General features: G+C 40.0%; 1 long non-coding RNA gene across 1 annotated transcript in view; it reads right to left on the bottom strand.

Moving 5' to 3' along the window:
* Positions 1–1,093: 1,093 nt before the first annotated feature.
* LOC116549773 overlaps positions 1,094–14,544 on the bottom strand; it is a 69,245-nt gene continuing 55,794 nt past the window's right edge. Inside the window, exon 4 of the long non-coding RNA XR_004268054.1 lies at positions 1,094–1,277. This is a non-coding gene — a long non-coding RNA (uncharacterized LOC116549773). The remainder of the gene's footprint in view (positions 1,278–14,544) is intronic.

The following is a 14,544-nucleotide window of genomic DNA, read 5'->3' as shown; positions in this document are numbered from 1 at the left end:
TCCAGCATCTGCCACCAAAGGCTCTGCTCAAATCAAAAACTCTTCCTTGCAAAGTGTTGATATCCGTCCTGATCAGCCCAGGACACTCTGTCCATGTTGCTCTCCTTAGACTGGTTCATTAACCCCATTTTCCTAACCCTTCTCTTGATGTTAAATGTTATTTTGGTTTGGAATCTTTAGCCTATAATATTTATGTGTTGATTAAGTATACTACTATATATGGTTTGCAATATTGACTGACTTGTGGAGTGGCTGGAGCTTTGTGTCCTTGGCTCTGACTACCAAATGAATGGGTAGTACTAAGGAAAATTACCTCCTTCGGACCTTTATACAGCTCATGGCTTTTACAATTGAAAGAGCATCAATAAAAAAGTCTGACTGTGGAAAGACACAAACTTTCAGGGACTTGGGCCTCTAACAGGTAATCACTTATCTCCTCCACAAGTCCTCTAACAGGTAATCACTTATCTCCTCCACAAGTCCTACAGCATACTGAGGTACACTTAATTATGCCTTTTCCTTCTGAGGTCTTGTGACTTTCTTCTAGAAACTCACTTAAATTGGAGGAGAGGTCTAAGAAAACTCCAAGCCAGTTCGTTCCCTTTCTTCAAATAGTCTAAATCCCCTCTGTAGGAATGATGATACATATCCTGCACTAACAACTTTGGGAACACAGGCCAATCCCAATGTAGCTCCATTCTACTAGTTTTACAATCAAAGGAATCAGCCCTTCTTGATTATACCCAAGAAAGTCAGCCCCTGACCCCACAGTTCACTGTAGTTCTCTCTACTGGGTCAGACACTAGCCCTCTCTCAATTTCAGGGGCCATATTTCAAATTCTCCAAGTAGCTCCCTTGAGGCCTCCTTTACTAGGCTAAAGGTTAGAAGGTAACACCCCACTACAACCCACCCACTCCTCCACTCCACCCACAAACACACCACTCTTTGGAGTTAAGGATGGAATTCCACAGATCAGCAACAGTTCTCATTAAATAAATCTGTTCATGAACCTTCTCTTGCTAATACATTTGTAGAAATTTTATTTGCCTGAGTGGTCTAAGAGTTATAGAATAAATTCTTGAATCCCTTTTGAATTATGCATATAAGAGAGAATTCAAAATTAGAATGCAGACAAGTAAATATAAAAATCCGGCCCTCCTCCGTGGAAGCCCTGAGGCCTCCATTTTCTCTGGGGACGGAATCCAGGTCTCCTGCCCACCTGGAGGTGAGAAAGGGATCCCAGAATCAGGACCCAGTGAGAGAGAGGGTGCTGGAGCTGAAAGGAAAAATACTCCCCTAAGGATTTTCAGGAAAGTAAAAATTTCCTGAAATGTCCCATTACTGGCAAACCCTCCCATCTCCATGACCGCAAGCTCATGTTAGCCTGCTGGAGGATGAGATACCATGGGGAGGAGAGCCAAAGTGCTCCAGTTGACAGCCAACCCACACCCAGAACCAGAGCTGCCTAGTCAACCAGCAGCTGGCCACATATGCCTGAAAGAACCCACCTGAGCCCAGAAGAATGTCCCAGCTGAGCCCTGGCCAAATGGCTGAGCAGCTCCACCTTGAGCTAATAAGTCTTGCATGGTTTGTTACACAATAGCAAACTAATATATACCCAGTGTGAATGGGATGGCAGGATTCAATGACAGGTTGATTACTAGTTACCTGCAAATAGAAGGCACCCTACAGGTGCAGATTTTATTGCTCCTTACTTAAAGTTGGATCTCTTGTAAGATAGTGGTGAGTTATACAGAAATGCATGCAGATGTGTGCATGTGATTGGTGCTTAAATTACATAGTCCTCCACACCATAGGAGGAAACAGTCACGGCCTGACCATTGGGGCCAGCCAAATAGCAAATAGCAAGGTAAGAATTTCGCCTTTAATGTATTTCCTCCATATCTACACTTTGGAGGTCAAGGCTGTATACAGATCTGAAGACACTGAGTTTCCTTTTAGAAGGCCCTTATTATCCTTTGTTTACTGTCTGATCTCTGGATGGAAGATGGGCATCAGGTGGGCAGCAGTGGTACCTGTGGACACTTTCTTCTTGCAGCCCCTGCTTTCTAGGGGCAAAATCTCTTACCCTTGGGCCTGAGGAGAGATGTTGGGAGGCAGAGGCTGTTCCCTCACTTCTGGCAGAAAAGAGTGTTTCAGGCCCTTCACCTTCCTTAGCTCAAGGGAGTCAGAGCCCTCACAGCTGCACTAAGTGTGGCGGCCACTGGCCACGTGGGGCTACTGAGCGCATGGAATAGGTTGCTCTGAACTAACATATGCTGAAAACTTAAAACATAGACAGAATTGCCAAAATTTAGTACCAAAAGATATACTTCATAAACAATTATATATTGATCACATATTAAAATGATAATATTTTGGATACATTGGGTCAAATAAATTATTATGATTAAAAAATCTTCCCTACTCCTTTAAATTATATATGAAATTGGAGCTTTTACTGAATCTGGACTAAATATTTTTAACATTTGATGTGCCCTTTATTGAATTAAGTCCATTTAATAAACTGGTTGCCTCTGACTACCAAAGTTATATTGGGCAGTTGCTTGACTTTTAGGTCAGAAAGCCTTATATTTCTGTGTTGCTGATAAGAGCTACCGGTTACAAGGGAATAGTAATTTGCATCAGCAAAATGAGTAGAGGGAGAAGAAAAAGTCATTTTGGGTAGGTAGCAGCATGCATATCAACCTTGTCTTTATTCTTAAGTCTAGTCATTTAACATATAGATCAGACCAGCAAGGACTGAACACATTCTCTTGAATGATGTTTTTTAATCTAAAAAGCTCTGAATCAGACCAGAGTTTTTTAAAAATAATATTTTTATTTGTTTTGTATAATTACAAAGGGAATAAATGCTTATTTACAAATATTTCAACCATGAATAATTTAGAAATAAAAATGGTTCTTACAAATTTTCACAATCTTTCCTACCCTAAAATACTTCTCTTTGAGAGCTTCCGGGGCTTTTTGTATGCACATTCTGATGTGTTCAGTGAGAATGTAGAAAACTAATAGCTCTTTCCTGTTCAACTGTAGTTACTGTAGAATGTACTTAATCCCTCACCCAGCAACTCATGGAAACATACCAGAATTTCTGGGGACTCTGTTCCATTTTAAGTTCAAAGAAATGGTCATAAAAAACTAGTCAACCCCAAGAGGTTTATTAAGAGAAGGTATCTGTCATGCCAGACCCCTGTTGACTTCAGTAGGAGTGGCACTATGTTCAAGAGGCCAAAGAAGAGACCTAGAGCCAGGAAGACATAGGGGTTATTGAATTGAGGAACTTACATATAAGAAGAACATAGAGAAGAAACACTACCATTTGTGAAAAGCATGCAGTTTATACAGCATTTTCACTTAGCACTCTCCCGCTAACAACCACCTGGCAACCTTCATTTAACCCAAAACAAAAGGCTTTAATCCCCTATATGGCCTGTGTTCACACAATGGGCCAGAAGTTCAGATATTCCTCATGAATGAGGAATAAATCTTTGGATTGGCCACTTCTGGACTCTGTAGCTTGGAACTGTGAACACACATTCTTCTCAGACCATAAAGTCTTTCTCAGAGTATGCTCAAGTTAAGTTATTGCTGTCAGGTGTGTCTGCCATAGAACATTCCAGAAAAACTTCTGTCAAAACCTAGATCCCTTGGCAATATTAAGAGAGCTAATGGCCTGTGAAGAAAAGCAAAGTTTATGAAAGAGCAACTATTTCTGCCCTCATTCCTCTATCCCTCAGCTATTGAATGGTTCCCCTCTTCTAGAGCCAGCTGAGGGAAGACACAGAAAAGAATTACCCATAAAGTTGAAAGGAGGGTGTGACCTGAATTTTGGGAGAGGCCCTGCCTCTTGTAACTGCTGCGAGTGGCTGGCACACAGAAATTCCCAGTATCTTGGTGTGGAAAGGGTATGGACCAGCCCCTCCTCATAGTCCTTGAAACACGCACACACACACACACACATACACACACACACACTGAACTCACGGAATGCTTTGGTGGATTGCCCCTGAGAATCACCCTATTTGTGTGCTTATTCCTGTGGAGAGATACTGAGAGATGCAACACCCTCTGCTGAGGGAGGTGTATATGGGAGCGGCCCCAAGGAGGGGAACCAGACCAGGCAATGACGACCTACAGAAAGGTCATTTTCAAGACTAAACCAGGCAAAGATAGAACCAAAACAATAAAACTACCATGAACATAGATGCCAAAACTATTAAGAAAAGAGTTCATGAAGTAAGGACAATCCTCCCCTAATCTTTACCCTCCATGGCATTCAATGAGTACCCCTCCTGGAACTGGTGGATTGGTGGTGGGTTTGAGGACCTGGAGGTATAAGAGTGTTGTCTCATTCCCTTTATGAGGTGCTTTTAGAGAACCAAAGATAGAATTATGATCAAGAGGCATAAACTGGGAAACAAAATTTATAAAAAATAATCTTATGTAGGAATTGGTAGAAAGAACAAAAAGAATACAGAAAGTATTAACAGAAAAGAAGAACAGCCTGGAGGAAAAATTTATTTCAATAAGACATAAAAGAATGCTGAGTGCGGTGGCTCATACCTATAATCCCAGCACTCTGAGAGGCTGAGGCAGGCGGATCACCTGAGGTCGGGAGATCGAGACCATCCAAACATGGTGAAACCCTGTCTCTATTAAAAAAACAAAAAATTAGCCAGACATGGTGGCACACGCCTATAGTCCCAAGTACTTGAGCGGCTTAAGCAGGAAAATCTCTTGAACCTGGGAGGTGGAGGTTGCAGTGGGCCAAGATCATGCCACTGCACTCCAGCCCAGTGACAGAGCAAGACTCCATCTCAAAAGAAAAAAAAAAAAAAGAAAAGAAAAAGAAAAAAAAGAAACAAGATAAAAAGGATCAGGAAATAAACTGTTCTCTTCCCAAAACCAAGAAGTAGGACATAGAGACTTAACTAGGGCTTGAACTGTAGTTTAGAAGGGTGGATGACTCAAGCCTACTTCAGGGTCTAAAATCTAAAAGAGGCCTGTAGAAATAACTTCACAATTTAGTTCCTGAAAGTGGAGTCAAGCTAACTGCATAATAGGGACTAAACTAGTGGATACAATTTGTAATTTGAAATTTTTTAATGTATTTAGACCACAGTTTAGCTATGCATCCAAATAACTATGTGTGTTGTACCATTGGATGTTAACATGTTGATGTTTTTAAAACATAGCTGATTATTATATACCAAATTTTTAAAATTTGTTACCTGCAAACATTGAACTATCCAGGTCCAAGTAAAACTCTTGGAAAGCCTTAAAATTTCTCCTCCCAGCTGTCATTTTTTTCTGTGCTTCCATTGCTAACCAATAATGCTCCTTCTGATTGACAAATTCCTTCCTTAGGGATTTTAATTTCTTCAGTCGAGCTACAGTTAAGCATTACTGGCCTCAGATCCTAGTGACTTTGTGCAAGTCTGTCATGATCCATAATGTGTTGATTTAGAATTTAGCTTTCTATTGTGTGCTATGTAGTGCCTATACTTGGTCTTCTGTCAAAAGGATTTAGCAATGATCCAGGGTAAACATTAATGTGGTGCTGAGGAAGTTTGAGTACACCTGCCTTTTCTTCCCAATGCTACATGATCTCCTTCTCCCTCCTGATCCTTCCATGTCATCTAACTAAACCGGCCATCACAACCCTAAGACATTTCTTCTTTTGTGATAAGGTTTTTGTTTTTATAAGGCCACGGGAACAAATGGTTGAGAGACCCATTTGGTTCTGCTAGTTGCTCATTTACATATAATCCTGTAGGAAGTCAAAAGTTTTGCACAAGAGCCAATCTATGAAAAATAAAATATTTATGGTCTATATTTTGTTATTCAAAATCAAAATGGCTGTTTTTGAGACCCAACATATAAAGTATATTCAAAAACCTACTTCTGGCTCAGGCCTGTAATCCCAGAACTTTGGGAGGCCGAGGCAGGTGGATCACCTGAGGTCAGGAGTTCAAGACCAGCCTAGCCAACAGGGTGAAACCCAGTATCTACTAAAAATACAAAAATTAGCCAGGCGTGGTGGCTCATGCCTGTAGTTCCACCTACTCGGGAGGCTGAGGCACAAGAATCTCTTAAATCCAGAGACAGACATTGTAGTGAGCCGAGATCACGCCACTGCACTCCAGCCTGGGCAACAGAGTGAGATTCAATCTCAAAAAAAAAAAAACCTTGTTTATTTATTTCACTGAATAGAAAAAAAAAAAAAATGCCAGGAAGAATATCACTGAAATGTTAATATCTGGGTGTTTTTTATTTGTGGACACAGAGACAACTTTCTAATTTACCAACATAAAATTAGATTGCACACAGTATCATGATGTGAATTGTAAAATTTACATATCCATGTTTCTATAATTATATGCTCTCAATGGCTACTGTTTATAAACTTTTCTTCTCCTAATAAAACAAGCATTTCCATGTACACTAATAAGAAATGTTCATTTTTTTCTTAAGATTTTTCTTCTGCATATGAAAAAAATAATTTATTCATAATTTAGACACATTGAATACCTCTAAGTATTTTTTATTTTGTCAATTCCTAAACCTATTGTGTATTTCAAGGTATGAAAATAAATTTGCATATACAACTCAACCATAAGGTGATGTCAAAGTCAGTTTACAATATGAGTAGAAATTATAACCCCTGCTTTTTATTTATGACACTTAAAAATGATCTATAGCACACTCAATAGTTTTAACAAAAAAATGCTCTTTTTTTGTAGCATGAGTTTCTCTTTTTTCAAACAATAGGATTTATCTCCTGACTCAAGTATCTATTCTTTTTCAAAGCATGATTCTGTTTGCTTTATTTCTAGGCAGAGTTTTCAGCTTATATTTGAATTCAAAGTGTAACCTTTAGTATTTAGTTCCATATGCTAATGACTTACAGTCATAACATTTTATAAAACCAATTGGTCTTATTAGAATTTATTAGGCTACAGTAACTCATTTCTTGATAACCATTTGTGTAGCCCTAGTGAAATAATTTGAAATCGATCTTTAAATTTTTAAACAATTGATAGAGACTAGAGACATTTTTTACATTATCGTTTGCTGCCAAATATATTCTGTAATATTTTTCATTGTTTTGTATAATCTTTATTATATTGTTTTTAATGTAATAAACATATCAAGTAGGGAATGTAAACTGTTATACCTAAATCCTGTTGTTAAAAATATTTTAAATTAAAAATATTGTATTAGTTTGTTTTTATGCTACTGATAAAGACATACATGAGACTGGAAGAAAAGGAGGTTTAATTTGACTTACAGTTCCACATGGCTTGGGAGGTGTCACAATCATGGCAGAGGGCAAAAGGCACTTCTTACATGGTGGCAGCAAGACAGAACGAAGAAGAAGCAAAAGTGGAAAGCCTTACTAAATCCATCAGATCTTGTGAGACTTATTCATTAACACGAGACTAGCACAGGAAAGACCAGCCACCATGATTCACTTACCTCCCACTGGGTACCTCCTACAGCATGTGAGAATTCTGGGAGATACAAGTCAAGTTGCGATTTGGGTGGGGACACAGCCAAACCATATCATTCTTCCCCTGGTCCTTCTCAAATCTCATGTTCTCACATTTCAAAACCAATCTTGCCTTCCCAACAGTCCCCAAAAGTCTTAGCTCATTTCCGCATTAACTCAAAAGTTCACAGTTCAACATCTCATCTGAAACAAGGCAAGTTCATTCTGCCTATGAGCCTAAAAAATCAAAAGCAAATTAGTTACTTCCTAGGTACAAGGGGCTACAGGCATTGGGTAAATACAGCCATTCCAAATGGGAGAAATCGGCCACAATGAAGGGGCTACAGGACCCATGGAAGTCTAAAATCCAGTGGGGCAGTCAAATCTGAAAGCTCCAAAATAATCTTCTTTGACTCCATGTCTCACATACAGGTCACTCTGATGTAAGAGGTGGGTCCCCATGGCCTTGGGCAGCTCTGCCAGTGTGGTTTTGCAGGGTACAGCCTTTCACCCAGCGGCTTTGACAGGCTGGCATTGAGTGTCTGTGGCTTTTCCAGGCACACAATGCAATCTGTGAGTGAATCTACCATTGTGGTGTCTGGAGGACTGTAGACCCTTCTCACAGCTCCACTATGCAGTGCCCCAGTAGAGCTCTGGTGTTGGGGCTCTGACCCCACATTTCCCATCCACACTGCATTAGCAGAGATTCTCCATGACTGCCTCGCCCCAGCAGCAAACTTTTGCTTCGACATGCCAGCATTTCCATACATCTTCTGAAATCTAGGTGGAGGTTCCCAAACCTCAATTCTTGACTTCTGTGCACCTGTAGGCTCAACACCACTTGGAAGCTACCAAGGCTTGCGCCTTGCACCCTCTGAAGCCACTGCCAGAGCTGTACCTTAGCCCCTTTTAGTCATGGCTGGAGCATCTGGGACACAGGACAAGTCCCTACAGGGCAGATGGCACATGGACCCTGGGCTTAGCCCACAAAACCAGTTTTTCCTCCTATGCCTCTGGCCTGTAACGGGAGGGGCTGCCATTAAGTTTTCTGACATGCCCTGGAGACATTTTCCTTAGTGTTTTGGGAATTAACATTCAGCTTCTGGTTATCTATGGAAATTTCTGCAGCCAGCTTAAATTTCTCCTCAAAAAATGGGATTTCCTTTTCTATTGTACTGCAAATTTTCCAAACTTTTATGCCCTGCTTCCCTTATGAAACTGAATGTCCCAAGCTCTCAAGTCACCTCTTGAATGCTTTGCTGCTTAGAAATTTATTCCACCAGATAACCTAAATCATGTCTCTCAAATTTGAAGTTCCACAAATCAGTAGGACCAGGAAAAATGCCACCAATCTCTTTGCTAAAACATAGCAAGAGACACCTTTACTCCAGTTCCCAACAAGTTCCTCATTTCCATCTGAGACCACCTCTCCCTGGACTTCGTTGTCCATATTGCTGTCAGCATTTTGGGCAAAGCCATTCAACAAGTCTGTATGAAGTTCCAAACTTTTCCACATTTTCCTGTCCTTTTCTGAGCCCTCCAAAGTGTTTCAGCCTCTGCCTGTTACCCAGTTCTAAAGTCACTTCCACATTTTGGGGTAAATTTTCAGCAGTGCCCCACTCTACTGGTACCAATTTTTTTTTTTTTTTTTTTTTTTTTTTTGAGACAGAGTCTCACTCTGTCACCCAGGCTGGAGTGCAGTGGCACAAACTAGGGCTCACTGCAACCTCTGCCACCCAGGTTTAAGTTACTCTTCCGCCTCAGCCTCCCAAGTAGCTGGGATTACAGGCACCTGCCACCATACCTGGCTAATTTTTGCATTTTTAGTAGAGATGAGGTTTCTCCATGTTGGCCAGGCTGGTCTAGAACTTTTGACCTCAGGTTATGTGCCCAAGTTGGCCTCCCAAAGTGCTGAGATTATAGGCATGAGCCACCACACCCAACCATCATTTTGTAATAACATTTTATTTTCTCTAGTTTCCATTATTTTAAGAATGCAGTATATAAAATATACAACATACAAAATGTGTGTTAATCAACTATTTATATTATTGGTAAGGCTTCCAGTCACCAGTAGGGTATTACTAGTTATGTTTTTGGAAAACCAAAAGCTAGAGGCAAATTTTCAGCTGCATGGGGATTCAGCATCACTAACCCCTAAATTATTCAGGGGTCAACTGTGCTTAGTCAATTGATTATAGATATTTATCATATCTACAAAATACTTTCACAACAACACATAGCATTTGAATAGTTGAGTATTATAGCCAAGCTAAGTCAACATTAGAGATGCCTTTCTGGATTCTGAATTGAGAGATATGGAGAATGATGATGCCACTAATTAATATCGGGACTATATGAAGAAGAGAAGATTAAGGGTGAGGAATGACAAATAAACTGTATTTCTTAGATTCTAAGATGTAATTTTCTCCTTTACATTTTAACATCTCTGATGTTTGGATGAATCTTTAAATTGTTGGGATCTTACCATTATAAGTGGTATTTTTTTTCTTAATAGTTTATAAAATGATGGTGCATCTTACAGTCAGTGTCACTTTAGATTCAAGAAAACAAGGTAGTGTATTTGATTTAGTACCTTGGATTTGAGGTGCCTGAGGGACACAGATAACTCTAGTTCATAGAATGTATAGGCAGGAAACTCAGCCAAGGGACTTGCCACAGAGATGTTTGTCATCTGTACTCAAGTGAAAGCTGAAGCAATGGAAATGCAGAAAATTCCCAGGAAAAACTGGTAGAAGTGAGAATAATAGTCAACTAAATAAACAACCCTAAAAAACCAACAAACTTTAAGGAGAGAATAAATGGGAAAAAGTGGTTAGAAATAATAATCAGACTACAGCATAGAAACAAAAAGAGAAGATACTTTTTAAAACTAATGAATAACTGTCAGTACCAAATGCAGTGACAGGACTACTAAGCGCCCACTGAGTATGGCAACATGAGTGAGGGGTCATTAATGAATTTTCTAGAATAATTCCAGTGGAGTGGTTAGGAAGCAGACAGGTTGCACTGGATTGAGGAATGAAGAATTAGGATAGCAGAGGTTATGAATGTAAAATATTCTTTCAGGAGGCTTGACTAAAAGGGATGGAATAATGAAAAAGTTAAATAGGATAAGGTCAACAGTGATTTCTGCAGAAGTGACTCAGATTTGAACTCATTTCTAAGAAATATAGAAAAGGCATGGGCCACTCTTATGTTACTAAACCAAACAGGGGTCCCATTGTTCAGTGCAGTAAGGCCAAATATTCACATGGAGGTTGCTTTGCAGTGGGAGAAAAGAGGGCCTTTATTAGCAGGGTGCCAAGCAAGGAGAATTAGGCAGCTGAGATGTAAGACTCGACCTTCTAGACAGCTTGCAAGCAAGGGTATTTAAAGGCAGAGGTAAATTTCAGAAAAGCAGAATTTACAGGCAAAATTATAAATCAACATATAGAGATGATACATTGGTTTGGCCTACAAAGGTGGATGCTGAGTCAGGTGGGGCAGGGTGCTTCCAGGTCATAACTGAATTCAGAGATTTTCTGACTTGAAATTGGTTAAAGAAGAGAAGCTTTGTTTAATAATTTGGGATCAGGGCCAGGTACAGTGGCTCACACCTGTAATCCTAGCCCTTTGGGAGGCCAAGAAAGGTGGATCACAAGGCCGAGAGATCACGACCATCCTGGCTAACATGGAGAAACTCCATCTCTGCTAAAAATAGAAAAGTTAGCTGAGCATGGTGGTGCATGCCTGTAGTCCCAGCTACCCAGGAGGCTGAGGCAGGAGAATCACTTGAGCCTGGGAGGTAGAGGTTGCAGTGAGCTGAGAGACTCTGTCTCAAAAAAAAAAAAAAAGAAAAAAAGAAAAAAGAATTTGGGATCAGAAGAAAGAAATATTAAGCCTGGCCTATGGCCATGACGTCCTCTAGACACCTCAGAAGAAATTTAAAGCAAAGAATGGTGGCAAGAGTTCAGTCCTCAGTTACCTCTTATCTGAGGTCTACATGTCAGTGGATCCATTTGGTGGGGGTCCCAGTTTCTAAGAAACAACTCAGGGGCCTATATACTGATGATCTCTTTAGTTTCTACAGGGCAAAACCGCCTTTGCAAAATTATAACTCAGGAAATTATGACAGTGACAGAAATCAGACCTAAGTTGACTCCATCTGGTTCCTAATCTTTAAACTGTTCTTATTCATTCCTGGGCATAGGCCAAACTAATTTTTAGAAGGAATTCAGTTCATGGTTTGACTCTGAAGGAACACTGATAATAGCCCTTTCCTGAAAAGACCCCCTTCTTGCCTGGGGACCGGTCTGCCTTTGCAGGACTAACAAATTAGCTACAAGTTTAGAAGTTATAGTTTAGGGTCATGCAGCCTCTGGCTCCAAGAGTCTGAACCTCCCCAAATTGCTGAGGATAACATCACTACTGTAAAATCTGAGATGAGTGTGTGAGATATTTTGCAGACCCTGCACTGGATGGATTGTGATATTGTGCTGACCTAGAGCCAGAACCTGAGCAACGACATTTTATAGGATAAAGCTGTGTTTGGCTTCTGTAAATAAAGCTGCTAGCTTGCTCTGAAAAATGCCCACTATGTAAAGCTGCTTAAACTTTGCTTATCAGTAACTGCTCTCTGTGGCCCTAATGTGACAGGCAAGCAGTCCTAACCCAAGCCATCTTGGCTCCCGCGACTTGTAATAAGTAACTAAGGTCTGTGATTTCCACCTTCCCCAGATAATGTGTAAACAAATGTTTATCTTGACTTCTGTAAACCACTTAAGTAACAAATGGAATGACAAAAGTCCCCTGGCCCTTGGAATATCTGGAGCCGTTGTCTCCGCCCAGGAGATGATTTACAGTATCCATTAGCCCTCGTAATGTCTGAAGCCTTTTCATCCCCATCCCCGCTCCTCACCCCCACTCCCAAGGTGGTTTTTCGGGTATAAAAAGTCTTGGCACCCTCCTTTCAACGCCACAGGTTGGAGAGATGTGAGTCCTCTGTGGTCGCCAGCAATACAGACCCTGCAATCTGGCATACTTTTGTCTTGGTGTTAATTTCTATGCTTGGTCCAGTATAACAGATCAGCCAACACCACCCAGACCAGTAATCTGGCTCAAGCAGTTCTGCCATCACACCCAGCAACGGAAGACATTAAGAAAACCTAACTTCAACCCCCAATGCTTCCATCTCCAACCTGACCAATAAGTGCTCCCCACTTCCCAAGCCCCTACCCACCAAATTATCTTGAAAACTCTGATCCTCAAATGCTTGAGGAGACTAATTTGAGTGATAATAAATCTCCAGTCTCCTGTACAGCTGGCTCTGCGTGAATTACTCTTTCTCCATTGCAATTCCCCTCCCTTGATAAATTGGCTCTGCCTAGGCAGGGGGCAAGGTGAACCCATTGAGCGGTTACAAGGAAACCAAATATCTCAAAACTAATTCCCTTGGAACTACTATTGCCTTCTTGCTTATCAAGTTGCTCAGTTACTTCTCAGGACTAACTAGGTACCTGGAATTTCCTTAAAGGAACCCAATAATTTTCTTTATTTCCATGCTCAACAAGGGGAGCGGGCAGCAGGTTGCTAAGAAGGGTTCTTGCTTTGTCTCACTTAACACATGAATTTAAGTTTATCAGATCATGTTTTTTTGACAACTTCAACTCTGAAGAAATAAGATAGTCAGAAAAAAGGAGGAGTCAATCAGTCAGGATTCAAGCAAGGAACAGGGGTAGTGCATCTAAAAAGGTGAGATTCTGAAGAGATGTGAGCAGGAAAAAGGGAAACTAACCCTAGAGTTGTCAAAACAGGAAACCATTACCACCCCTGAAAGGACACTCCCTTTCTCAGAAGGAGAATTTACTGGAATCTGGAAAGACCTATACACGTAGGGAAGAGCTTTCCAGTAGCCGTCGTCAACCTACAGTTCCCCAAGAAGGGCGCCAGGTGATAAATACTCTATTACTCTTTTTGAATGTGCTTAACAGGAAACCAGAAGGCAAGGGAGCCTATTTGTCACAAACCTAATGATCAGCCTCCTGGGACACAGAGCAGAGTGGAGAAGGGTGGAACCTGTATCTGAGGAGCAAATGGAAGACGCTCAGAAGGGGAAAGACTTGTTTAAATAGAATAGCACCCAGGAAAACAGGACTCCTGGTGAAGACAAAGAAGGCTTTTTTCACAGATACTTTGTGTTCTAGCAATAGTGGAAAAACAATGCTATTTCAATTTTAGAGTAGTTAATGAGAAACTGATATTTCTAAATAAGAAAAGGCCCAACATCCTTGTTTTAAGTCTACTATTCATTTTGTATTGTGCAAAATGAAGATGGCCAGTGATATCCATAGTTCAAAAAGATTCTAATTATTTGCAGAATAACTAAGCATATAATGTTTCAGCTTTATATTAAAAAACAGCTTTCTTATTAAAAAGATGTTTCTAACTTTTAAAATATGAATAAGTTGATGTTATAAAAAATACTACTGGTTAGCTTTAGCCCTGAAAAAAAAGAAGGAACAATGTTAAAATTTTTATTGGTCTTTAGTATTACCATTTAATTTTGAAATGAAAGGTTTGTTTATTTAAATTTGGGGTTGTTATATTTGATTTTGCTTTGTGATGTATTTAATCAAATATTGATAGACCAAATAACTTCAGTAATGTTGATTCTGTATTTATTTCATTTTTTTAGCATCACATATACATAACTTTTGCTGAGACAGCTTAAGAATTGTACCAAATGAAAAGCCTATGCTATTTCTATAAATACAAACTTAGTAAAAAACAATCTGGAACCGATAAGATATCAAATTTTGACTTTTAAAATTACTTTTATCAATACATAAACATATGTCTGTGATATTGTGCTGGCCTAGAGCCAGAACCGGAGCAAAACTATTTTATAAAATGCAAAACTGTTTTTAGATAAGTTGAAATGGCTGCCCCATTCTCCTTACAATAACTGCTGTCCTTGGCCTCTGTAAATAGAACTGCCAGTTTGTTCCTCAAACTATGTAAAGCT

The sequence above is a fragment of the Sapajus apella genome, unplaced genomic scaffold, assembly GCF_009761245.1.
Source record: "Sapajus apella isolate SASKATOON/1434 unplaced genomic scaffold, GSC_monkey_1.0 scaffold6, whole genome shotgun sequence".
Taxonomy (NCBI): domain Eukaryota; kingdom Metazoa; phylum Chordata; class Mammalia; order Primates; family Cebidae; genus Sapajus; species Sapajus apella.
Note: the sequence above shows the minus strand (reverse complement) of the source record. Positions and strands in the feature narration are given on the sequence as shown.